Below are 26,386 nucleotides of genomic sequence, written 5' to 3' on the forward strand. Positions count from 1 at the left end.
TGCCCCCTAGCCATCATTTGTGCCGGAAGAGGTGCCACCCTGGCCTGAGCTTGCTTTGCTTAGCCAGTGCTGTTCCCTCTGCTCCTGGAGAGTCTTGCTGATTGACACCGAAAGGACCTCTCCCTGTCCATCCCTCTCACCTCAGCAAAGACCCCTTGTGATGTCATGTCACCTCTATGTGGGGGACCTGTTGCCCCCCGTCTTCTGTCTACCTGGTGACCCGTGCTGGTGCCCGAACCTCGATACTCTTGTGCTAGAGGGGCACTTAACCCTCCTTCGGTTGTCGATCCATCAGCAACCAGCACGCCAACTGCTCTTCTCAGAAGCGGCCAAATGCTTCCAAATCTCCGACAGCGGTACCCCCTGTGGTATTGAAACCTTGAGAGGCAGACATGGAGGTACTACTCAGAGAGATTGCGTCTATTGGTTCTTACTTCACAGCAATGGAAACTAAAATGTCTGGCCACACTCCAGAGTTTACGTCAATCCAGCAAAACATATTGTCGATCCACACACAGCTGGATAGGGTGGACAGCTGGCCGTATACTGTGGAAGCAAAGCATGAATATCTTCTTCATTGGACATAGGGTTCCTGCACAGTCAAGTGGCAGATTTGGAGGACAGAGCATGGAGGGATAATTTTCAGATCTATGAGGTTCCCAACTGCATAATCCTTTCCTGCAAAGCTTTAAACACGAACACCACTCGTCTGATTAGCGCCTGTGCAATGCACCATCAACATACGTGGATGAATCTACAGGTAGCAAGAACAGTGCCAGGACAATAGGATCTTGTTCACAATGGATTATGCAGGGGCAATAAATGTTTAACTGAAGAGGTTCTTGGTGCTTTGTCCCAAGATGCGCCTGAGACTTAAAATATGGACAATTAAACTTGGCAAGGATGAAGGTGACATATGAGGGAATTCTCTAACCCCAGCAATCCTGGACACATTTGATGACTTCTACATAGAAATGGCCATGCCAGCCCCCAGGAATGGTACTGTCCATGCTTAGTCGCCCACTCCCTGGAAACAGAAGAGAATCGGTCGGAGAGTGCTGAACTTATGGGGTAATGGAGGCATTTCACAAGGACGGAGACAAATCACACTCCCCGGTGAAACAGCCAGCTGATATTAGTGGAGAAAACATGGAAACCTGATAGTATCCTTTTGTCTGTTTGTTTTACTTATCACTCTATTGTATACATTATTTTGTCCTATGTGCTTGCTTAAGATTGATTGCTCACAATATCAGGGTGGTGGAGTTGCCTTCCCATCCCCTCTCCTGGGATCTCACAACCCTATAGTTGAGCTTATTCCATCATTTTTCTCCCCCCACTGGTGCCTATATGTCATCTCTGTTCACTCTCCCTCACTCTAGCTCTTATACCTGCAGGAGAAAGAGGCCTCCACTACCTTCACTCCTTGGCGACCATGCTGGGTGCCAGGGAGCGTGCCAGTGGCCTCTGCTGAACTCCCCCACCGTTATGGACACCCTTGTGGCATTCTGCATAATTCCCAGATCCCTGTGACCAAGCTACATACCCCTTCCACCACACCTCCTCCTTTTCCCTTCCACTTGTTATTTATTTATTTTTATTTTTAAAGTTTTATATAGCGCTATCTTGACTTGTAGGTATCAGAGCGCTTTACATACACACTGTAAAAAACAGAAGGAAATTGCATAGTAGGCAGGCAGTAATGAAGCAAACCAGAGATAAAAAATACAGCATGAAAAATAAGTAAACAGTGCATCGGAGGGGGAGAGAACAATAAAAAAGAAAAGGGGATTAACACAGTCCGGTCAGCAACTATCCTTGAATGTCAAGAGAGAGAGACGTCAACTCGGATATTGAAGTCGAGGAAAGTATTTGTTAAGGAGAAGGAGTTCCAGGTCCCTTTTGAAACAGGAGAAGGAGGGGTTGCATCTGAGGACTCTAGGTAGAGCGTTCCACATTCTGGGAGAGTTGCCAGAAAACGATCAGTATTGTGTGGTTTTCTTTTTCAGTTTTGGAGGAATAAGAAGGAGTGAGTTGGAGCTTCTCAGTGCTCTGCATTGACCTGCTCTTACCAGTTTGTTGTTCAGGTAGTTGGGGGCCGGAGAGTGAAGGGTTTTGTTTGTGATGCAGGCCAGCTTGTGAATACACCTCCCTTCCATGGGAAGCCAGTTGAGGGAGTTGAGAGCTGGAGTGATGTGTTCAAATCTTTTTACTCCAGATACGAGTTGAGCGGCCATTATCAGCACTGCCCTTAGAGGGCCTAGTTGAGCTTTTGGAGTCCCTGTTAGGATGGCGTCCCCGTAGTCGATTTTAGAGAGAACTAGGGATTGGACTACTGTCTTGAGGTCATCATGGGAAGAAAAGGTTTCAATTTCTTGAGGTGTTTTAGAGAGAAAAGAGCACTTTTTGCAGAGTTTTTGATGTGGGCCTCCATTGATAATTTCTTGTCAAGGGTGATGCCTAGAGACTTAACTGAGTTGGATAGGACGAGGGGGCAGTTTAGGGCAACCAGATTCTTGAGCGACTCCTAATTGGATGATGGTTGATTTTTTGGAGAGAATAGGATTAGTTCGGTTTTATCTGTGTTGAGCTTTAAGTGGTTAACGTTGAACCAAGTTTGGATCTCGGTTAGAGTGGCATTGAAGTGTTGGATGTCGCTGGGAGACTTGATTTTGAAATAGATTTGGGTGTCATCAGCGTAAAGGTGGTAATTCTCTCCAGCTTTTTTCAAGATGATTGTGAGGGGCTCCATGAAGAGATTGAAGAGGGACGGGGAGAGGATCGAGCCTTGCGGGACCCCAAGTGTGACTTTTGTTTGCTCTGAGAGACAGGAGTTGATTTTAATTTGTTGCGAGCGGTGTTGAAGGAAGGAGGTGAACCATTTTTGTACTGTGCCATTGATGCAGGAGCGCTTCGGCAAGGTCTCCAAAAGAGCTGGATGATTTACTGTGTCGAAGGCCGCAGATAGGTCAATAAGGATGAGTAGACAGGCATCACCTTCATCTAAAGCCTTGTGAATGTCGTCAGAGACGTTGAGCATAGCTGTTTCCATGCTACAGCCTTTCCTGAATCCTGATTGAAAGGTGTCGAGGAGGTTAAACTCATCAATGTGTTTGCTGAGTTGGTGCAGAACGCATTTCTCCAATGCTTTTGCAAGGAACGGGAGGTTGGAGATAGGTCTGAGGTTGTTGAGATCGTTAGGGTTGGCCCCTGGTTTCTTGAGTATGGGTGTGATTTGCCCTAGTTGAAGGGAGTCTGGGACACAGCCTGAGGTGAGAGAGGCATTCATGATTTTTGTTCAGAAAGGGGAAATGGTGTGGTTTAGTTCTTTTATAATTGTGGATGGAAGGAGGTCCCTAGTGTGGGAGGAAGGTTTTAGGTTAGAAATTATACTGAATACTTCGTTTTCCGCCATTAGCTCAAAGTCAGACCAATGCGCATTGTTTTTTAGCTGGAGGCAGGCCTGATTGTCCTTGTTAAGAACTCTTTCAGAATGGTCAAGGGTAGTTAAAGGGGGCCAGTTTAAGAGGGAAGAAGGGTTAGCAGTTTGGATGAAGGATTGATCAATTTTTGAGACTTTATTAGTGAAGAATGTGGCAATTTCTTCACATCGCTCATTGGTGGCTTTGATTTCTTGAGAGGCAGTGCAGTTTGTTTGGGTTTTGACAATGTTGAAGAGTTCTCTCTGTCTGTTTTTTGCCAGACCTACTTGGCTGCGGAAGAAAGACACCTTGTCACTGAAAATGTGTTTTTTTTATGCCTGCCGAGCAAATCTAAGTTGCGCTAGGTGTAAGGTCGAGGGGTTTAGTCTCCAAGACCTTTCCATTTGTCTGAGCTGGCGCCTTTCATCATTCAGATCCACGTTAAACCAGGGTTTAGATTTGGTTTGCCTCAATTGTTTGCGTGTGAGTGGAGCTACTTGGTCTAAAACCTCTGTCATTTTTGAGTTAAAGTGTGTAGTGAGGTCATTGGCCGTCCAAGATGAGGGTTGGAGTTGTAGATGGACATGAATCTTGGATTCAAGTTCGGATAAAGGGACTTCTTTGAAATACCCCCCACGAAAGTCTGCCTGGAGGGCGGGACGGGTGTTGACCTGTTCCCTGAGACACAGCTACAGGCCCATGGCGGAAAGCAGTTAGGTCCATCATTCGCCCCTAGGTTACATTTTTTCCACTACCAACCTCCTCCCCTATACTCCCCTCCAACCTGTCCCTGCTTTTGGATTCCATTGGCCTCATTCAAATAAGCCCTTGGTGGAGGTACGCCGTCCTCTGTGACTCCTGACTTCCTCGCTATCCTTGCAACATTGACGATTGTGCCTCTGAACTTCAATGATATAAACCCCTACAACAAGTGCAATAAAATACTGCACTAACTACACACCAAGAAGACAGACATAGCCCTGTTACAGGAGACTCAACTTTACTCTGAGGAATCCACTAAGCTGGGGTGCAACTGAGTAGGCAAAGTTGCCAGTAGTAGCAGCTCGATTGATAATACTGAGCATAGTTCCATTGCAACAGGGTGCTCCAAGAAGTGAAGAGTGGCAATACTGACACTGGCTTGCCAGGTTCTCTGTACATGGGTGGATGAGCAGGGCAAGTGGGTATTGTGAAGTTGCTAATACTACAAAATTCGGTCATTGTGAGATCCATCTATGCCCCTGTTACCGACAAAGCTCACCTCCGTGCTCATCTTTCACAGCTCCTATTGAAGTTTGTGAGCATACTGGTTCTGCTTGGAGGTGGTTGGAACTTACTCCCAGACCCGACTCTAGACCATTCTTGACAGATAGACACTCAACATGGATAAGACATAGCTTCGCTCAGTGACCTTCACATATATCAGGCTCTTTGGGACATATGGCGCTTACTCCACCCATCTGAGAGTGACTATACCTTCCTCTCACGCCCCCATGGTACTCAGTCCCCTATCGACTACTTCTTGCTGCAGGGGACCTTACTCCACCAAGTGGTATGATGTGATATCCTAGAGGGGGCCGTAACTCACCTTACCTGGTCTGCGTTGATTTGGACTCGGGCTTCCACCCCAATTCGGTGGGGAATGAGGGCATTCATGTAATAAGACCCGGACAGTAAGGAGCTACTCCGCCAGCATCTCTGTACTTATTTTCCAGCCCATGAGGGCCCGATGACTCCAAGAGAGTTCTCTGGAATATTGTAAAGCAACACCTAGGCGACTGATGATGTATGATTCAGAGCCAGCTAAGCACAAGACTTGCTGGGATGTCGCCTCTCTGCAAACAGAGGTGCGCACCCTCAAAGCCCGCAACACGGCAACCATCTGTCCTGAGAGCACAATTGGACCGCGCAAAGAGCAAACTGACTTACCTTCTTTACTATGGCAGCCGAGCAGGTGCTGATTTCCTCCCATTTACAAAGATTTCTTGTAACTTTGCAGAATTCCGCGAAGTGAAACCCCTAATATAATATGAACTGGGTACTGCGTGGGCTCTGCTGTTTGGGCATCTGGTTCAATATGGGCCCTCACACATATGGCTGGCTGATAACCTTCTTCCTTGTTGGACGCACCAGACCGACAACTTTTTCTGAAATGGTCTCACATTAATTTGTCCCTATGGTGTAGAATACAAATTTTAAATATCCTGATATGTTAGGATGACCAACTGGCATGGGTGCAAATTCAGGACAGTGAGTGTAAAGATTCAGGACAAAGGTTCAAAATTCTGGACAAGACAGGAGGTCAAAATTCAGGACAAAACTTATGGACAAAAGATAAGTTTTACAGACACATCAGATGAGGTTGTGCAATAGTATGTAAGTAAGTATATAGACAACCGCTTAAGCACAAGTCAAAATAAGTTTATATTAGATTGAAACAATCGTGTACTTCACAGTTTTTCAGTTTGCACGCAGCTTTGATCAACTGTGCAGGTCTTTCGGGGTATTTCATGTGATGATAATCTATATATATGGTTACAGCACTGGGTTATCTAGTCTGATATTTTGTTTACAACTCATGGTACTGAGCAGGCACGTTTGGTGAGCAAAATGGTCGGGGATATCTGCTCGAACATACATTGTGAGATGTAAAGTGGCACGCACAAAATGCGGCTAATCCATATCGAAACATTCAACCATTTACACACCTATCCATCATGTAACCTTCCATCCATCATTTCACTCATCCATCCCTCCATCCACCCTTTCACCCTATCTATCCGCACACTCATCCATCCACTCTTCCACTTATCCATCCATTCGATCATCCATTTACCCTTTCACCTATCCAGCAACCCTTTCCCTAACTGGATTCTCTGTTAGCCACATGGGAGCTTTCGTACATTTCTTCCTTCTGACAGGATGTCTGAGGCTGGAGAAGGCCCACCACATGCTATACCATCCAGACTGGCCCACTGTCATTCAGTATGTGGCAATCAGCCGCATGCAGAATGACAATGGGCGGGTGGGGCTGCTCTTGCACTCGGAGGAGTGCAAGGCGGCCCCATCAGGGCATTGAGGATTCTCACAGGGGAACAGTGCTGTTCCCCAAAGGTCAAAATTACGGACAAAAGGCATCTGTAAAAGGGCTCATCACGGACAACAGACATGAGATCCAAATTACGGATGGTCCATGAAATTGTTCACCCTAGATATCTTCCCCCTGTTGTCCTCCCCACCGCAACCTCTTTTTTTCCTCTCATGTCTCCCCTGCCACCATGTCACTTCCCGCTGTGCTCGTCTCGTATATCAGGGTGGTTAATCGTATGGAGCATGGCTTTAAGTGGGGTGGGTCTCACCGGTGCTGAGCACCGGCAGTTTTTTAAAGGAGGTCTCAAAACTGGTCTCTATAGGGCTCTGTTTTGTGCCCTGAAGTTACGGCATGACGTGATGCCAGGTGAGCGTTGTAGGTGAAGGAAAATCCTTTAAAGAGAGTCTTTTTCTCTCTGGATTCCCCTTCTCATTTTTAAACTCAGGAGCAGCAACATTGTCCTGGTGTCACCAGGGCTTTAAGGAAGCTTTTTCAATATTATATACAAGCCATAGTTGCTTCTCATTTATCTCATGCAACTGACAACCATTGACAAAGCCAACAGTCCCAACTTGTCGTAGGTATGATGTTACTTGTTGTATCATATATCTGGATGCAACAACGGAAACAGCAAAATACAAGTCAGGTGGCACATTGTGCTAAACACAGATTTTTAGCTTATGTGTTTTTAAACCACACCCTTCATTTAATTGGCCACGCCCCTTGAGAGACCCTCCAGTTTTTTCATCCCACTTAAAGCCCTGGTGTTGAGTAGAGACCCCATGTACAGGGAGTCTGACCATTACAGATTGCAGCAGCGTGGACACTGACCTATGGAACTGGCAAGCTATGCTGCTCTGATTATTTTCTCTGTAACCTGGATGTATCGGACCTTGCATGTTCCTCTACCTCTTTGTTGTCTTTGTGTTGCAAGCCCATAGAGGCACTGTTTTGTATCAAAGTGGCACGTTATTGCTAAACTGGCAACAACAACAAAATTTGCATAAAAAAATAGAAATATGAAATGTAAATATTTTATTTGTGCTACGCAGATTAGACAAAAGCTAGAAAAAAGACAGAGCTCAGGATCAACTACGTGGATAGGGAAGGACCAATGATGAAAATTATTTAGCTGTTCTGATGAAGAATCGTACATTAAAGCTTGGCCCTATTAGAACGTGGGAACTTGGAGTATTGGGGATGGATTACGGGCTACGTTGGTGGGTGTATTTGTTCGAAGACCTTCATTGGAGCTACGCAAGGACAGTAAACAGAATATAGTACAGATAAAGGGTGGCCGCAGCTTAAGTGCTGACAAAAAGAGAGCATGTAGGAGAAAAAGAAGACCAAATGATATGCTAAAGTGTGTCATTTCATTTTGCATTTAAGAATTAAAAAATAAATTTAGAAAAGCTCTAAGCTTTCCATTGAAATATTGATATTTCTATATTTGATTGTGAATTAAATGACATTTTTCAATATTTGTTTGTTTATTATATACTCGTTTCTGTATTTTTGTGTATTGTTTTGAAGTTGAAATCGTAGAATTTGCTATGGCCAGGGGGCCCCCAGCCTCTAATAATGACCCAGTGGGTGTCCCTGGATTCCAGAAACGATTCAGTGAAGGCTTCGCAGAAGTCAAAAGGTTAGGAACCACTGCATTGGGACATGCATTCTTCTGTGTTGACATAGGAATGCTTAGAATGACGACACTTCCTGAATCCAAACTTCCACATTCCCTAGCCCTGCTTCGTCATTTCTCTCCTCGGCTGAACTCACTCCATTCCCAGTGAAGTGTTAGCTGATGTGAAACACACCAGAACTGAAATGTTTTGTATCGGAAATCATAATGGAGTAATTATGATTATGCATGCAACAGCATTCACTAAGACAGTATTATAGCATATCTTTTTTTTTTCTATTCAAGCTCACAACCACTTTAGTCACGGGAAGCACTCACCTTAGCCAAAAATGATCAAGGAATGTAGATCATGGCTGAAGCCCTGAGACACTCTGGTAGAATGGACCGTCTGCAGAGAGGAGTCCATGAGCCAAACTGCAAAGTTTTCACACAAGCATCAACTGGGTAAAACTCCGGCAAGGCACTCAACAAACTTACAGCATACTTAGTTATCTTCAATAAAATATCAGATAGGCAAACACTGCCTGATACCGACCACAGCTCACAAGTAGCATCACACACCATTCTTCGATGAAATCCTCAAAACAAGCGCGAGACAATATGAATAACTCCTCACAGGAATCTGCTCCCTCTAAATGAGTGGTGGCCGGCATGGCTCACGGGTGGCGGGTGTGGGGGGATGCGGGGGGTGTTAAATAAAAAATAAAAAACGTACCTTGAGGCCAGGTCATGCATCTATTCTGCTCTCCTGCCTCCGTCTCTGACAGGAACAGGAAGCAGGCAGCCAGGCTCCCTCCCCAAGGCCAATCCAGTGTTGTGAATGGTCTGAGCGACGTGAAACACTGCTCAGCCAGGGGCAGTAGGGGTGGGTGAGGAAAATGCGCTTTACTAGCTTGGGCGGCCCAAGAGGGCCGACAAAGCAATCACTGCGCATTTAGGATTGGGCAAACCACTCCTACACTACCCTGCTCTAAGAACAGAGCACCTCCGCCCACTCACCCGCCCGCAAAGCAGCAGAAAGCAGCAGAAAATGATAATAACGCAAAGTTATTATCATTTTACGTTTCTGCTTCCCGCTGCTTAAAAGCAATGGTGCGACGCTCCTCCAAAATAGTGGAGGAGCCGGCCCTGCTGTAAATACATGTGCCTCTCTTCCCCGCGCACCTCCTGCCTTGCTCCGGCGCTGCCCAGCCGAGCCCCCCGCTCCATGAGCTGGGCCGAGGCGGGGCAGCCGCAGCCATGGCCCGCTACACGCTCCCAGCCATGCTGGACTGGCTCTACAGCAGGGTGGACCCCAGCTTCAAGGGCAGCGGGGGCCCTGAGTGCGCAGCCTTCCTGTCCCCGGGCCAGAGGCTGCTCGAGAGCCTGGTGCTGATCTGCCTCTCCCTGCTAGAGGTGGGACTGGCGCTCCGGAGGATCACTCAGCCCCCGGAGGAGCGAGGGGGCTGCAGGGAGCGCGTGCTGGCCGGGGAAGCATGTCCGTGCCAAGGGAACGCGGTGGCACAGGAGGCCTGGCTGTGCCAGAGCAGCACACACTGCAATGGTGGCTGCACAGGCAGGGAGCAGGCAGTGGCCTCAGATGACCAGCACCGCCCGGTGGGATGCTGCAGCGACCACCTAGCATGAGTCCAAGGGGACCAGGGATCAGAACTCCAAGGGACCCTTTGAGCAAAATAACAAGCCTGTGGCGAAACAGTGTGCGGAGATTGGGGCCACCAGTGCGTGCTGACGAAGGATCAATGTGATGGGGTGGCCAAGATCACACAGGATGTCGTCTCCGGGCAGTGGGAGGGCGCTATGTCCAATCACCATCCGGGCTTTATTAGTAGAGACCAGAATGCCCCGGTGCCCCCTTGGCCTCGAGGTGCACCCGCCAGGCAGGAGAGCCTGGGCAAGAACTTGCTACTGGTTGCCCTGTGCCTCACGTTTGGGGTTGAGGTGGGCTTCAAGTTTGCCACCAAGACCGTCATCTACCTGTTGAATCCTTGCCACATGGTCACCATGATGCAGATCTTCCTCCTCACCTGCCCTCCTTGTAGAACTGCCATGGCTGTCTTCAGACTTCAGATGCACTTTTTGAATGGAGCTCTGTTAGCGCTGCTATTCCCTGTGTTGAACAACCGTCTGCTTCCTTTTGAGATGGAAGTCTATTATAATCAGCATTTGATGCTCTACGTCATCCTAATCTATTTACTTCGAAAAGGAGGTATCTACACTCCTGAGCCCCTCTCTAATTTTTGGTGGGCGCTTTTAGCCACAGACCTGATGTTCTTCTACCACTTCAGCTTACTGCAGATCCTGGGGCTGATCACAAAAGTGAATTTAAACAATATGTTGTGCCCGGAAGTGTCTGATCCTTTCTACGGACTGCGATACCGCATATTGGCATCCGGACATCAGACTCTCATGACCATGGTGCACGGGAAGCTCATCAACCTGCTGTTCTATTCATTTGCTCCTGCTTAAAAGTACTTTGTTGATCTTCAATTTCCAGCTAAGAAAATTGACTAATGGATCTGCCCAAGCAATGAACTTAACTAGGAGAAGAAAATGCACTTGTTTTCCAACATAAGAAACTAGCTGTGTGTGGTTTGTGTTTGCGTTTGTGCTTGTCAAGTCAAGTCAAGTCAAGAAATTTGTATAGCGCACTACATACCCAGAGGGTTTCAAGGCGCTTAGGAGGGGAGGAGGATTACTTGTCAAATATCCACGTTTTAAGTTGCTTCCTGAATGCTAGGTGGTTCTGGGTAAGGCGAAGGTAAGCGGGGAGTGAGTTCCATGTTTTAGCAGCCAGGTATGAGAAGGATCTGCCTCCCATGGTGGTCTTGTTGATGCGAGGTACAGTGGCGAGGGCTTGGCTGGAAGAACGTAGTTGGCGGGAGGGGGTGTAGAAGGACAGTCGTGAGTTGAGGCATTCTGGTCCGATGTCGTAGAGTGATTTGTGTGCGTGGGTAAGCAGTCGGAAAGTGATCCTCTTATTGACGGGTAGCCAGTGGAGGTCTTTGAGGTGTCCAGAGATGTGTTCGTTGCGTTGGATGTCTAATATGAGCCTGGCTGAGGCGTTTTGGATTCGTTGGAGTTTCTTCTGGAGTTTTGCGGTAGTACCTGCGTAGAGGGTGTTTCCGTAGTCCAGTCGGCTCGTGACCAGAGCGTGGGTGACTGTTTTCCTTGTGTCGGAGGGGATCCAGCGAAATGTTTTTCTGAGCATGCGAAGAATGTTGAAGCATGAAGAGGATACGGCGCTGACTTGTCTGTTCATTGAGAGTGAAGAATCCAGGATGACGCCTAGGTTCCGTGCGTGGTCTGTCGGGATGGGTGCTTTTCCGAGGGCTTCCGGCCACCAGGAGTCGTCCCATGCAGAGGGGGATGTACCTAAGATGAGGACTTCAGTTTTGTCTGAGTTCAGTTTCAGACGGCTTTGTTTCATCCACTCGGCAACTTCTTTCATTCCTTCGTGTAGGTTAGTTTTGGCGGTGCTGGGGTCGTTGGTGAGAGAAAGGATCAGTTGAGTGTTGTCCGCGTAAGAGATGATGTTGAGGTTGTGTTGGCGTGCGATGGCCGCGAGGGGGCTCATGTATACGTTGAAGAGGGTGGGGCTGAGTGAGGAACCTTGTGGAACGCCGCAGATGACTTCAGAGGCCTCGGACTTGAATGGTGGTAGGCGGACTCTTTGGGTTCTTCCGGTGAGGAACGAGGTGATCCATTCAAGAGCTTTTCCTTGGATTCCGATGTTATTGAGGCGTTGTAGAAGGGTGCTGTGGCAGACTGTGTCGAAAGCTGCAGAGAGGTCGAGGAGGATGAGGGCGACTGTGTCTCCATTGTCCAGTAGAGTTCGAATGTCGTCTGTTGCTGCGATGAGGGCGGTCTCAGTGCTGTGTTTTGCTCGGAATCCAGATTGTGAGGGGTCGAGGGATTTGTTGGCTTCGAGGAAGACGGCGAGCTGGTTGTTGACAGCTTTCTCGATGACTTTGGCCGGGAATGGAAGAAGCGAGATGGGGCGGTAATTTTTGAGTTCGGTGGGGTCCGCTGTTGGTTTTTTCAGAAGGGCGGTGAGTTCAGCGTGTTTCCAGCTTTCCGGGAAGGTGGCGGAAGGTGTGTGTGTGTGTGTGTGTGTGTATGTATGTGTGTGTCTCTGCGTGTGTGTGTGTGTGTGGCAAGAGTGCAGCAGAAGAGGGACAATATCGTAGACTGTGCTTTCACAGGTTCTTGCCTCTGATCGTTTCATTGACCATTGACTGTTTTGCCAGCTGCTTTCTTTTCTTGCCCAAAGAAAGTGGCAAGACCAGTGGCCTTATTCAGCGATTATGGTGTATGTTTCAAGTTGTGCACATTTTGTACATGTATCTCATGCTGTAAAATTTCTAGGATAAAGTTGAGAAATGTTCACATGTAACTTAAAACCCTGTAGCTTCCATTTCTAACATTTGAACATGTCTGGGCCACCCCTTGAACACTAAGCTAGTACCCACAGATTACCAGTGAGCCTACCGGCCCCTGGAAGTATTTATTTATTTATTTTCTATTATTATAGGTGTTTTGGAAAACTTAACCTTTAGTATTTTGTTTGCTTCAGAGAATTAGCATTGGTTTTTAAGATACATACAATAAGATAAAGGTATGAATCATTGGAGTTTGAGGGATCGGTGGTGGTGGATCTACCCAATACTCTTCAACAATACATCAAGCCGATCAACTTGAATGCAGTGTGCACTGTTCACATATATAACTTGTCACTCTTATAATCACAATAGTGTTAACATACTACTTCTCTTCATTTTGTAAGCTTTCTTTTTTTGAATGTACCATTTGCTTTCAAAGCCTGATATACCGTCTGATACAGTCATTGACAATCATGAATTATCATCCAGATATTTTGCAAATCAACCGAATTGCAATTGTACAATTTGTATTACAGAATCCAGCATATATGTAATCATCCTGATTAGTTCATGCCCAATACATTTCGGGACAATAAAGTCCCTTCTTCATGGGATTTCCGAAAACCAAAAAGAAACATTCCTTTTGAATAGATTCCATGTTACACAAGGGAGGATGACATAAAATTATCCAATGTTTGCGAGCATGCTACTACGCATGTGACTCATTTGAAAAACATTTTTTTCACAGCTGCGGAAATAAGTAACCCGATTATACCAACTGTCGTAGAGATATACCCAATGTCATGCATTTATCTCTGTTATAGTGTTTGTACAAATGAATAATGCGTAGAAATCTAATAACACCCTGTGGTCGTGAAAGTAACTGAAACTAACATGTGATGCTCTCATGCAATTTGCGTTGTTGTATTGGCATGCTTGTGCCTACATTCCAGTTGGAAACAATATCGTCCACTTTGCTAGTTGATAAAAATCATTTTCCTGTCAACTGCAAGCAAAACCACCAAACAAAGTTATAACCATTCACAACTGAAAGCCCTATGCCCGATGCTGCTGCATCCATTATCTAGAACCAAATTCTCACGGTTTGTGGTTTTCGATATCCTCCTATTCATGATAAACTCTCAGTAATTCCCATCCCAATTCCTACAAATCAGTAAGAAAACCACTTGTTAACGTTAGCTCCAAGTCACTCGATCAGTCTTTACAACCCGCTTCCTATGCCATGATCTAACCTTACTTCAATTTTCAACCACTAACGAACGCCGTCTCCACGCCAGTCTTCTGTGTTTCTCCACTACAATGACGGACTATAACTCAGTTTCTAATGAGTGCGCTGATGTGGCCGCCTTCTTGAGCGACCCAACTTCATGTCGCTGACAATGTAAAAGCTGCGTAAACATACCAAGTAAAACACTGAATTCTTTGTTAACACTATTTTTAATACCACCACACTAAACTAAAATAAAACGGATGTCCGAAAAATGTCGGGTATAAACACTCCTTCAACTAATATTTCCCATCCCTGTGCCATGATCTAACCATCCCTGCAAGCTTCAACCCCTACCAAGCTCAGTTTTCATTCAAGTCTTCTGTGTTTCTTCACTACAATACACAAATATGTTTTAAGATGTTGCAACCATGATCAATAACCTACTAATACGCCGTCATCAATGTATGCGCTAATGTGACCACCATCTTGCGCTGCCCAGTCTTATATCGACTATAATAATATCTAAACCACATAAACAAACCAAGCGGAGCACTAATGTCTATATTAACACTATGTTAAGCCCTCCATATGTGACTGAAACAAACCCAAATCTAAAAGCATACTATAACCCTTGTGTTTTCTGACTCCCCTGATATCGTTGTGATCTCCAGCTTTGATTGCCAAATCTCACACTTATTAACCCGATATTACGAGACTCGAACTGCCATCCGTACTACAAACTCTAAATCCATGTCACTATGTATCATAATAACCTAATAATAATAACTTGGTATCCATCATTGTTGTGCTGTGTTTGTGAAATCTCAGAATTGCATGGTGTATGTATAAAGTGTGTTTTTAGGACCTGTCATATGTTTTTCTGTGAGATGTTCAATAGGAAAACTTTCATATGAAACAGCTCATGTCCAATCTGTCATTAAGACCCTTTGGTACTAGTGAATCCAATCGTTTAAAAGTGTTTATAAAAATGTATTTTTGACAAAACAGTAGTGCATCTCGATAGTGAATACATTTATTTTGTATCCAATACTCTTCCATCCTCTTGTAGATGTGTTGATTGATCAGATGAGCAGACACTGAGGGGAGGTTTATGGAAAGTGTATAATGCCATGCCAGTTTCTACTAGTTTTATGGGACTTACCTGAGTATGTTTTGTTGATGGTGCTGTTGAAGCAGGTTCTGATTATCAAAAAGGAGAACAGGTAGGCGTAGCAATCAGGAATAGTTTCATTGAACAGTAACAGTCAGGAATAGCAGCCACATCTCTCACAGTTGCCTGCTGGAATTCAATTTCAATTAGGTACATGGCATGCTTTATACGTACAGTGGGTGCAATAAAGTGAAGCTTGTCCCCCTTGGGCAGGAAATACTGGTCTTGAACTGTGTGTTTAGATGGTTGCTCCCTTCTGATAGAAGGGGCCATAAATACCAACTGGAGGTCATACTCTGAGGTGATCCAGGTGGCCGAGTGAGTCATGTGGGTTATCTAGGGTGATGCTTACTACTAGGCATTGTAAGGGCTTTAGCTGATGAATGCACCTGACTGACTTCGCTGGCATCGTGGCTTTTGCTGTGCATTTATTTGTGTGTTGAGGGTGTTCATCTGACTCGTTTATTTAGGTATTACATTCCGGGGCCATATGAGGTTTACTTCTGCAATCTTTCAGGTGTGTTTGAGACTTGTTCCATATCTGGTGTCTCCATCAAGGGAAGCGATAGGGGTGAACAGAGGGTCACTGTGTTATGTTGATCTGATAAAGAATCACTCTGAAATTATAGCGAATTATAACAAGTGTTTAATGGTGAATTTGGGTAGCGCAGACAACAGTTGTTCTCTAGTATGCTGAATTCCTATGTGCAGGACCTTTCTATAAATTGATCCACTGCTAACAGTGCATTATATATTGAATTTAATCCTGATATCAAGTAAGAGTCAGTGGAGAGCTTTCAGTGTGGTTTTGATGTGGTTATTATTACAGAGGATTGTGGACATTCGAGAAATATAGTTTTGAAGCTTTTGCAGCCCGGTGATAAGATTATTTGGGAGACCTGATCAAAGAGCTGGTGCGGGAGGTGATGGCTATTCATGCGGCTGCATCGGCCGCAGGTAGGAGCGGGCGGGGGGTTGAGGGAGAGCTGGCAATTCTTGTGGCTGTATCGGCTGCAGGTAACATCGGGGAAGGGGGGCTGGCCACCACCCCAAAACTCATGCCTCCTGGGGCACTCCACCTCCTCCGACCCCATAGCTGTGCCACTGTGGGGATTGGTACCCTTCACTACTACATTGATCTGAGTTGTGTAAAAAAGGCCTGAGTCAAAGATTATCTTTAGTTATCTTACTTTCTTTCCAAGGGGATGAAGCAGGTTCCAAGGCTTGGAGGCTTTTTAATGTGTCAAACTCAGCTGCTGCAATAACTAGGATCTCAGTATTCATATAGAGAAAGCTACTTCATCCAGACCAAGGTTATGGGTGTATATGTGGTTGTAAGACCAGCTAAATGTGTTGGCCATCTCACTTTTTAATTGAAGCCAAAGGGTTGCATCTTCTTTATAAGGACAGCAGCAGGTTTATTAGTTCCCTAAAGTGAGTCCTTTCAATCTGCAAAGTGATGTTTCATGTGATCAGAGTTATGTCATCAAGATAGGTGATGTAATGGTCACTGAACAATGTCTTGGTAAGTCCCACTAGGTGGCAATTGAATTCGGATAAATGTCTGCCTAGGTGCTATGTCTGCTTTAGGAGTATGTGAAATGCTAAATGAGGCTATGTGTTATCTGTTGGCTCTGTGGTAATGTTTGAAAGGGAGAGTTGGACGAAACGGTGATCATGAATTACTTCATGGTAAGAGTGAGAATTTGGAACAATTAAGAAAGTCAGACACATTTTTTGTAAAAAACAACGAAGCTACCAGGGTTGAGGAAGCTTTAAGACTTTGGATAAACGTCCACATTTGTTCCACTTACATCCAAAATGGCCAATGAAGTTTAAACTTTAAAAAAAAGCTGCCTTCATCTACCATCAACCAGCTAGAAAGAAGAGCGTGGAACATTAAACCTAATCTTCAATCTTCTCAATAAAAAAATCTCTGAGTTGAAGAATGATACATCAGTAGTTATCGAACCAGCAGACAAGGGTTGAGCAATAATCATCCAGGAATTAAGAACTAGCTAGAAAATGGGGATAAACAAGTCTGTGATGTGAGTAATATTACAAGGTGAAGGACAACCAGACACTGCAAATTAAAGAGCTAACAATAATACTCCAAGAAGGGTTAGAAAAAGACTGGACAGGCCCAAAAGAATTTGGATTCATGAAGAAAACTCCCTCATAATCCACCTACTGTATCTGTTGCCTAACATACACAAGGATGCAAAAAATCAGATTTATTGACTCAGGGTGTGAGTCACTTCTTGAGCTCATCTCAAAATATGTGGATATGTTCCTAAAACCTTTTACCATCTGTGTAAAACTATATGTTCAGGACACCTCTGGCTTGATCAAGAAGACAGGAAATCCCTTCAAGCATACCACACACATTCTAGTTACATTTATTGTGATTGCATTACATACAAACATTCCACCAGGCAAAGAACTGTAAGTCATTGTACTATACGTATAAAACACCATGGGATGGTCCTTTGACCCGGTTTCAGCTATTCTTTACATGGGTGAGTTTGAAGACTGTTTCATTTATACTAATAATCTATTTGGCTCTCCGCTCTTCGCTCTGGCCAAGTAGTGATGGTCTAGTTAGTACATAAGAGGTTCTATGAAGGTGAATATAAGATGCAATATAGGTCAAAAGCCACGATAGTGAATACTGCTAGGATTTGCAATGCGCATACGATAAAGCATATGAAAGAAAGTAAACGCAAGTGACAAGACCATAGTACTCAAGCCTAAACCATTCCAAAGATATTAATCCTACCAGATTTGACAAAAAGTTGGGTGCTACTACTCAATCTTAAATGAATAGTGTCAATGCCATACATTTTGATAAATGTAGTCTGTGGCAGCATTAGAGATCTCTTCAGTCAGTCAATCAATCAATAAATTCTTTATTCGGCCTAAATTGGCCATAAAAGTACATGAAGAAATGAGACATCCACAAATCATCTTGTATCTTAATTTCACTCGCAGACATATCTAAATTAAAAAAACAGCAAATTAAAAGTGCACCCTTTGAAAAGATAAAAATGCATTGGTAAAAATACCTACGCACAGGAATAAACATGTTAAAAAATACTGTATAAAAGGGTGCCAGGGATTATCCTAATATAATCTAACAAACAAAACGCTCCTTATAATGGTCTGCTATGTAAGTAGGCAATGATAGGAACCACCTAAAACCAATAATCCCATCGAATTTTAACCAATTTACATGAGCAGCACATTTATAAAATAGTTCACTGTGACAGTTAATTTCCCAAGTTAACAAAATACACGCCTGTCAAAAACTGGGCCGAAAGCAACAACCTATCTGTGAATCCAAAAGGTGCATGTAAAGTAAGGCTGATTTTACTTGATAAAAATCCAGAGGATTAAAAAGTGGGCAAATATACTTTCATTTTAAGGCTGACCAGTTCGGGCAAACAAAAACAATGTGCAAAGTGTCCAGGGCAGAAACCCTGTCACTTGTGCAAAAAGGACAATCCAATGGCTTATGTCACCTCATCGCGATACCAAAGGGGATGATGGACGTAGCGTTTGAGCAAATCAAACACTCAACCCCAGTCAGCTGATCTGGGTTTAATCCATCATCATTCTTTAGCTCACTCCACCACCCCAGTTTAGACATAGCCATATGCAAATCAGTCTGATCTTGTGCCTCATGGGAACAGTCCAGCCCAAACTGGCAAGCCATGTCTTCCCGGGACAGAAAAACAAGGATCCTGGGACCGGTTTCGGGTTCATAACCCTCATCAGCCAGGTTATCTTGAGTCCAGGGCAAAGTGAGGAAGGGACCCACGTCTGGGCATACCCTATCAATTTAGGGCGAAGAAAGCGATACCAAAGGGGATGATGGATGGAGCGTTTGAGCAAATCAAACACTCACCCCAGTCAACTGATCTGGGTTTAATCCATCAACATTCAGTCCATCATCTTGTCTGTTTTGCTGTTCGCCCTATGTGGGAAGGGTATGCCCAGTCGTGGGTCCCGTGCTCACTACCCCACTGGAGTCAAGCTGTCCTGGTTGACGACGCCTGATAGCCAGAAACTGGTCCTAGGATGCTTGATTCCGGTACAGGGAAGACATGGCTTGGCAGTTTGGGCTTGACTGTTCCCACGAGGCACAGGGTCAAGACTGATTTGCCTATGGCCATGTCTGTACTGGGGTGGCGTGGTGAGCAAAATAACAATGGATTAAACCCAGATCTGTGACTGGGGGTGAATGTTTTGCCAATGTGCAACATTCCATCCATCATCTTGTGTGTTTTGCTGTTCGCCCTATGTGGCAGGGTATGCCCAGACGCGGGTCCCGTGTTCACTACGGCACTGGAGTCAAGCTATCCTGGCTGACGACGGCTGATCGCCAGAAACCGGTCCTAGGATGCTTGATTCTGGTCCAGGGAAGCATGGCTTGGCAGTTTGGGCTGGACTGTTCCCATGAGGCACTGGGACAAGACTGATTTGCCTATGGCCATGTCTGTACTGGGGTGGCGTGGTGAGCAAAATAACAATGGATTAAACCCAGATCTGTGACTGGGGGTGAATGTTTTGCCAATGTGCAACATTCCGTCCATCATCTTGTGTGTTTTGCTGTTCGCCCTATGTGGAAAGGGTATGCCCAGACGTGGATCCCGTACTCACTACCCCACTGGAGTCAAGCTGTCCTGGCTGATGATGGCTGATAGCCAGAAACCGGTCCTAGGATGTTTATTTCCGGTCCAGGGATGACATAGCTTGGCAGTTTGGGCTGGGCCTTTCCCATGAGGCACAGGGTCAAGACTGATTTGCATATGGCCATGTCTGAACTGGGGTGGCGCGGTGAGCAAAATAACGATGGATTAAACCCAGATCTGTGACTGGGGGTGAATGTTTTGCTAATGTGCAACATTCCGTCCATCATCTTGTGTGTTTTGCTGTTCGCCCTATGTGGGAATGGTATGCCCAGACGAGGGTCTCGTGCTCACTACGCCACTGGAGTCAAGCTATCCTGGCTGATAGCCAGAAACTGGTCCTAGGATGCTTGATTCCGGTCCAGGGAAGACATGGCTTGGCAGTTCGGGCTGGACTGTTCCCACGAGGCACAGGGTCAAGACTGATTTGCATATGGCCTTGTCTGAACTGGGGTAGCGTGGTGAGCAAAATAACGATGGATTAAACCCAGATCTGTGACTGGGGTTGAATGTTTTGCCAATGTGCAATATTCCATCCATTATCTTGTGTGTTTTGCTGTTCGCCCTATGTGGCAAGGGTATGCCCAGACGCGGGTCCCGTGTTCACTACGGCACTGGAGTCAAGCTATCCTGGCTGACGACGGCTGATAGCCAGAAACCGGTCCTAGGATGCTTGATTCTGGTCCAGGGAAGCATGGCTTGGCAGTTTGGGCTGGACTGTTCCCATGAGGCACTGGGACAAGACTGATTTGCCTATGGCCATGTCTGTACTGGGGTGGCGTGGTGAGCAAAATAACAATGGACTAAACCCAGATCTGTGACTGGGGGTGAATGTTTTGCCAATGTGCAACATTCTGTCTATCATCTTGTGTGTTTTGCTGTTCGCCCTATGTGGAAAGGGTATGCCCAGACGTGGATCCCGTACTCACTACCCCACTGGAGTCAAGCTGTCCTGGCTGATGATGGCTGATAGCCAGAAACTGGTCCTAGGATGTTTATTTCCGGTCCAGGGATGACATGGCTTCGCAGTTTGGGCTGGGCCTTTCCCATGAGGCACAGGGTCAAGACTGATTTGCATATGGCCTTGTCTGAACTGGGGTAGCGTGGTGAGCAAAATAACGAGGGATTAAACCCAGATCTGTGACTGGGGGTGAATGTTTTGCCAATGTGCAACATTCCATCCATCATCTTGTGTGTTTTGCTGTTCGCCCTATGTGGGAAGGGTATGCCCAGACGTGGGTCCCATGTTCACTACGCCACTGGAGTCAAGCTATCCTGGCTGACGACGGCTGATAGCCAGAAACTGGTCCTAGGATGCTTGATTCCGGTCCAGGGAAGCATGGCTTGCAGTTCGGGCTGGACTGTTCCCATGAGGCACTGGGACAAGACTGATTTGCCTATGGCCATGTCTGTACTGGGATGGCGTGGTGAGCAAAATAACAATGGATTAAACCCAGATCTGTGACTGGGGGTGAATGTTTTGCCAATGTGCAACATTCCGTCCATCATCTTGTGTGTTTTGCTGTTCACCCTATGTGGAAAGGGTATGCCCAGATGTGGATCCCGTGCTCACTACCCCACTGGAGTCAAGCTGTCCTGGCTGATGACGGCTGATATCCAGAAACCGGTCCTAGGATGTTTGATTCCGGTCCAGGGATGACATGGCTTGGCAGTTCGGGCTGTGCCGTTCCCATGAGGCACAGGGTCAAGACTGATTTGCATATGGCCATGTTTGAACTGGGGTGGCGTGGTGAGCAAAATACCGATGGATTAAACCAAGATCTGTGCCTGGGGGGGAATGTTTTGCTAATGTGCAACAATCCGTCCATCTTCTTGTGTGTTTTGCTATTCGCCCTATGTGGGAAGGATATGCCCAGATGTGGGTCTCGTGCTCACTAAGCCACTGGCTTACTGGAGTCAAGCTATCCTGGCTGATGATGGCTGATAACCAGAAACCGGTCCTAGGATGCTTTATTCCGATCCGGGGAGGACATGGCTTGCCAGTTCGGCCTGGACTGTTCCCATGAGGCACAGGGTCAAGACTGATTTGCATATGGCCGTGTCTGAAATGTGGTGGCGTGTTGAGCAAAATAACGATGCTTTAAACCCAGATCTGTGACTGGGGGTGAATGTTTTGCCAATGTACAATATTCCGTCCATCATCTTGTGTGTTTTGTATGTCACCTCATCAACAGCTGTGGATACAGATTTAAACGGAAGTAAGTTAGCAGTCTTATATGATGAGAAGTAATACCCAAAGTGTATTTCCATTTCTTTCATAGATTTTATCATCGTAAAGCGCTTATAACTGTTTTTGGATTAAGCTACATGTAGCCTAGCTTCTCAAGTAGGTAATCCGAAAGCCTCTTTCAACCAGCCTATGTCTGATTTACCAATTAGCTCTGGGCTGCTAAACAACTGAGGTTTACCTAACTCCCCCAGGTTTGTTTTAACGTAACTTAACCATGGCCTGCGATGACTTCGTTCTAAATTCAAGAAATCAATCACAATCCGACTGTTGCCTTCCAATTCACTCTTATGCCATATTGAGAGACAAAGGAGTATTGAACTGAGTTGATTAAAATCAGTTATAAAATTTGCCCCCATTTCTTCGTGGGCAATTTTCCCTGGGACACTCTGGGTAATTCTTAATATCTTTCTCAAAATTTTGTTTTCAGCAACTTGAACTACAAGGCTTGTATCCCTAGAGCTGCTTACCAAACGCCACAGTGGGAACGTAATTCGCTTTGTAAAGATGTAAAACAGATTTTATATGACTGTGTCCTAAATGCCTACTGGAGGAATTTATCCCATGAGCTACCCTATTAAAGGATTGTACATATGCTTTTGTCTGTGGTTCCGAGTCAGTCGGTTGTCCAACAAAATACCAAGGTAACAAGATGTGTCCACTTTTCCTAAAGAATAATCCTTAATATGGTATGTTTTTGATTTAATACTCTTTGATGGACCAACTGTCATAATGTGGGACTTAAGGTAATTAATTAAATTCTAAGTCCTCCATAAATTTATTTAAAAAATTAATACTAACTGTAAGCCATTCGGTGTCCACGCAATTAAAACAGACTCATCAGCATACAATAATGCCTAAACCAGTCTCTTTCCCACCATACGTACATCCCAGCAACGCTCCTTTAAAAACTGGTCCAGCCTATTAATATATAATATAAATAGCATTGGGCCAATAATGCATCCCTGATGGACCCCCTGCACTAATTGAAAGTGCGAGGTCCATATCTCACAGAGGCTTCTAGGCCTGTGTTCAAATTAAACAAAAAAGATACAAGTGATTCTTCCACCCCCATGTCCCTAAGCACAGTCCACAATTTCGATCTGTCCACTGTAACAAAGGCTGTGCTAAGGTCCATGAAGGCTAGATGTATGTTTCCACCTTTAACAGTTGCATATTTGTTGATTACCAAATATAGGTTAAGACTCTGTTCATTGGTCCTCCGTCCTGGCCTAAAACCGTACTGGATATTTGAAAGAATTTCTCTATGATCAGGGCCTATCCATCCCACCCTCCTGAACATCAAGATTTTATAGGCTGAGAAAGCGGAAGCCTCTGTAACGGGCCAGCCAGTTTAAGGTTTTATTTAATAACTCTTCATACTAATCCTTGTAACCCTTTCTTAATCTGGGGCCCCCGCAAGGATAACTACATTTGGGCATGCCAAAGGGGGAAGGCCTATTACAGGTTGTCTTTCTTCTAATATGTCTTTTATTGCCTTATTCTGGCTCCTTTCAATTCTCTGTCTGCTTGTTGCACCCATCCCCACTTGCGTGTCTTTGCAATTATCACCTCTGACTCCACCCAGCATGTGAGGCCTGTCTTGATATCTTGGTAGGTGAGTTGGAGGATTCAATGAACACTTAGTGACACTAACGATGGGCTTATTCCTGTGCTAAGCTCTAACAAGCCTGATTTATCTGTGACACCACAGGCTTCAGAGTCTGGGCAAAAAGAGAGGACTTCAGGATGCCCCTATAGTGTCCAATCTTGCCCTAATTGGGCACAGATCCTTCCTAATAAGGGGAGCAATTTGTTCAATAAAATTAGTGAGTCTATATCCAAGAGCTCATGCACCCCCTATGAATATTGCCATGCTCTACCCCCATCACTGATGTGTCCTGTTCCATTGGGGTTGTAGAAATTCCTGGTTCTTTTCCTGCCTTAACTGCTTTGTAGGTCTTAGTTGTCTGAGGGGCTTTCCTTTAATTTATCAGTAATGTTGATCGCTTAGATATTTTGGGAGCCTTTTCTTTTTGATGACAGTGAAGCAACCTCAGATACCTCGATGACCTCCGAAACTGGGGTCTGAGGCAGCGGAATTGGGCTTGCACAACTTGAAGGGGTCAAGTCATTTGCAGAAGCAGGAGTATTTATATTACTGCTTAGGCCCTCTGCTGCAGTAAGAGACAATCTTCTTTCTGTCATGAGTGTATATAGAAAGGCATGATCAGTGTTATTTTTTGGGCCAAGGTTATTTTGGAGATGAATTCATTTGTAATGGAATGCATGGGTGGAATGTTAGGCTTCGAATGTGAAGGGTGGTTAGAGCTGTGAAGCTGACTTGCAAGCTGGAGGTGTTTTACCTGATCTCTTACTGAATAAAGATCATACATGAACTAAACTCTACTGGATACCATCTTTAGTTTGGTGACGAGAATGGGATACGAACCCACGCTGGGTATGGTGAAAAAATCATTGAAATTGTGGGGATGAGATGGATAGTAATTTCATTTAATGGTAGCAAAGTTTTTGGACTTGTGTACTTGACTAAGCAGGGGTCTGACCTTTTGGGGTGGCGTCATCAGAAAGATCTCAACATCATTTTAAATCCGAACGCCACTGAACCTGTTACTACTTCGGTTGTGCACAATATTGATAAGACTGACTGACTGACTGAAGTTTTTATTAAGCGCTCGAAAGCCGCGGCGTCTTGGCGCTGTAGAATAGAAGGTGATGTGAGACAGATCAGGGCAGGGAGAACAGCCATGTTTTCAAGGATTTTCTGAATCTCAGTTTGGAGGCTTGTGAGCGAAGTTCGACAGGCAATGAGTTCCAGAGTTTGGAGGCCTGATTAGAAAATGATTTTCCACCCCAACGCACTTTCCGGATTCTAGGCACGCAGATCAGGTCTTGATTGGCCGATCTAAGAGTTCGGTTGGGCACGTAGCGCGGGAGGAGTTTGGCCAGATCATCTGATCCTTTTCCGTGAACAGCTTTGTGGGCCAAGCAGAGGGCCTTAAACTGGACTCTGCGCTTAATTGGCAGCCAGTGCAGCTCTCGAATGGCCCGGGAGGTGGGGTGACGCTTTGGCAGGTTCAGGAGAACCCTGGCGGCCGCGTTCTGGATAGCCTGCAGGTTGATCAATTGCTTCTCTCCCGTACCGAGATAGAGAGAGTTGCAATAGTCAACCCGAGACATTACTAGGGCAGCAATGACAGTCTTTTTTAAGGTGGGTGGAATAAAGGGCAAGATCTTTCTAAGTACCTTCATCATATGAAAACAAGCTGAAGTGACTTGGTTCACCTGTGCTGTGCAGGAGAGGTTTTTGTCCAGTAAAAATCCGAGGTTTCTGACCTTCTCGGCTGGGGTAGGACAACAGCCGGCTTCTGGGGGCCACCATAGCTGACTCCATATCGAGGGCTTCTGACCGAATTCTATGATTTCAGTCTTCTCAGTATTTAATTTGAGAAAGTTTTGGCTCATCCAGTTTTTTACACTGAGAAGGCAATTCCTGAAACGGCCTGCGGTTGCTTCAATGGAATCGGAGACCGACACTATGATTTGCGTGTCGTCTGCATAAGACACTAATCTCAAGCCATGGGATTTTATCAGTTTCGCCAAGGGGGTGACATATAAATTGAACAAGGTCGGTGATAATGCCGACCCTTGTGGGACTCCTCCAGGAAGAGTAAATTCCTCTGATTTAAGTCCATCCCAGTGGACTTGTTGGATTCTGCCTGTCAGAAATGATGCTAAGAGGGCTAGAGCGGCATTGGAGATGCCCAGATTTTCCAGACGACTCAATAGGACCGAATGATTGACGGTGTCGAACGCCGCGGTTAAATCAAGTAATATGAGGGCCGTTCTTCCACCGTCGTCCATGGTCTTCCTGATATCCTCTGTTGCCATGATAAGGGCTGACTCAGTTGAATGGATAAGTATGAAGAGAATATGATAGAGAAATATCCAAAGCTGTTTTCTGATCAACTAGGAAAATATATAAATTTTTCTCACATAATCATTAAAAAAAATTATTCTAAGCCAGTGGTTCACAATGTGAGGAGTGTACCTCACCTCATGAGGGTACCTCTTCATGAAGAACTTAAAAAACTCCAAGCGCAAAAGATAGTAGAACCCATTGAGGCCTCTGAATGGTTGGCACCCATTGTGGTAGCGCCTAAGGAAGGAGAAAAGATCTGCTTATGTGTGGACTTACGCAACCTGAACAAAATTATTTGGGTCGATAGACAGCCGTTACCTAACATTTCAGAGATGGTAACTGCAATGGGTGGGGGAGATGTGTTTAGCGTGATTGATATGTCAGCTGCTCATCACCAAATAGATTTACATGAAGGATCTAGACATTTCACGTCTTTTGTAACACCGCTGGGGGAATTTCGTTACTATGGAATGCCTTTTGGATTAGCATCTGCCTCAGCGGTGTTCCAGAGAGTAATGCAACACATTTTTGAAGGGCTGAGTAATGTTCTTTCCTTTCAAGATGATGT

General features: G+C 45.3%; 1 protein-coding gene and 1 pseudogene across 1 annotated transcript in view; both read left to right on the forward strand.

Annotated features, from left to right (window-relative positions):
* CCDC33 (coiled-coil domain containing 33) overlaps positions 1 to 26,386 on the forward strand; it is a 1,028,600-nt gene that overhangs the window by 793,551 nt on the left and 208,663 nt on the right. The gene's annotated exons all lie outside the window — the stretch shown is intronic.
* On the forward strand, positions 9,395 to 10,666 carry LOC147729001 (transmembrane protein 164 pseudogene; annotated as a pseudogene).

This window comes from Lissotriton vulgaris, chromosome 2_2, assembly GCF_964263255.1.
Source record: "Lissotriton vulgaris chromosome 2_2, aLisVul1.2, whole genome shotgun sequence".
Taxonomy (NCBI): domain Eukaryota; kingdom Metazoa; phylum Chordata; class Amphibia; order Caudata; family Salamandridae; genus Lissotriton; species Lissotriton vulgaris.